Source organism: Trachymyrmex cornetzi, unplaced genomic scaffold (assembly GCF_001594075.2).
Source record: "Trachymyrmex cornetzi isolate Tcor2-1 unplaced genomic scaffold, Tcor1.1 scaffold124, whole genome shotgun sequence".
NCBI lineage: Eukaryota > Metazoa > Arthropoda > Insecta > Hymenoptera > Formicidae > Trachymyrmex > Trachymyrmex cornetzi.
The window spans coordinates 436,156-437,735 of NW_017295806.1; positions in this window are offsets into that span (position 1 = coordinate 436,156).

Genomic DNA, 1,580 nt, shown 5'->3' on the forward strand with positions numbered 1-1,580 from the left:
GTAAGAATATGAAACACAAATTTCCTACAAAAGCAGAAAATCCCTCCAACTTGAATCCTCGATTTTTCCCACTCAACATGTCTCATCAGAGAGAACCACCCTTTGAAACTCTCTATATAAACCGTGACACTGCGAGACTCGCTCTCTTCATTTTTGATCCTGCTCTGTGTTCGGTTTTAAAACAGTCAGTCATGCTCTCGTAGTTCAGAGAGTTTGTTCAGTGCATAACAGAAGATCTTCCCCATTACATCAAGTACGAGTTGTCTGCGAGCTACTCCAAGTCCAGGACACTAACTAGAAAACCAAAGCCTACTGCAACAGTAAGTCTTTTCTTCCATATTCTTCTATTTAGTCGCGAATCTGTAATAACGTAATTCACAACATAATGCCACGAAGGGGAAACAATCGCCCGTTTAGAGGTTGGCTTAGAGGTTGATATTCCTGTATTCATCCCGAATTCCGCCTATCCATATCTAATACCGGTGGAATTCTTCTTTAATCTTTTTCTTCCGTCCTCCGCTACTATACGCGAATTATAATGTAATAAAAAACTCAGTCAGCACTGCTCACTTAAGATTTATTCTCTGGTGGCATGTATAACTATAATGTTAATATCGTCTAGCGAACCAAAATTTTTTATTGTCTGTAATTTAATTGTAACCACGATTTGAATGGAAATACGATTCGAATGAAAATAATAATCTCGCTTATGATAATAATTTCGGTTCGCAGCATATTTTGATTATAATAACATTTTAATAATTTTGTTTGTATTTACCATCTTTAGTTAATTTTAATAATGATTTGTATAATTTGTAATAATGATTTTTATGGTAATTCTAGTTTGTAATAATTCTCTTTATGCGTAATCTTTCTTATTTTTCATTGCTTTCTTTACTATTAATAATTAGATAATAATGTTTGATTTAAATAAACTATGTTAATAATTTTCATCTCTCCCATTCTCTTATTTTAGAACCCTGAGACCTCGTAGTCGTTAACCTTGCCTTTTCAGAGATCGCACGTGGTCCAGTCTCGAGTTAAAAGAATTAGATTCCTTGACTCAAAATTTGGACCAACGACCGCACCGTTCATAGGAAACAGGTGTTAAAGCGTCCTTACGGGACGTTGACCCATATTCCGAAGCGAGCACAAAAGGGGTGCGTTCGACTTGCGGCACTCGACTCCGTGCGGGTACCTACGAGAAAAGAGTCTGACCGTCCTTCCAAGTATCCTCACCGTTCCCGCTCCTTTCATTCTCCGAGAGGATCACAAACAATCAAAAATTTTCCAAGGGTTTGGACGTAACACTAGATAGCAAGAGGTAATATGGCATTTAGTATTAATCGTTAAACTATTCAGGTTAGAATCTGTCACATCGATGGAACAGAGGAACACGTATGAACACGTGAGGCTAGAATAAATATTCTCTGCTGTAAAACACATTTTCCGGTGTAAGAATACATTTTTCTATCCTAGTATAGTTTATTTCAATTAATATTATCTTATAAAATTTGTAATAACTTTTATTGCAATATTCTTTCGTACACAGGTTTAGGAAAGTGTCTGCTATGCAGTAG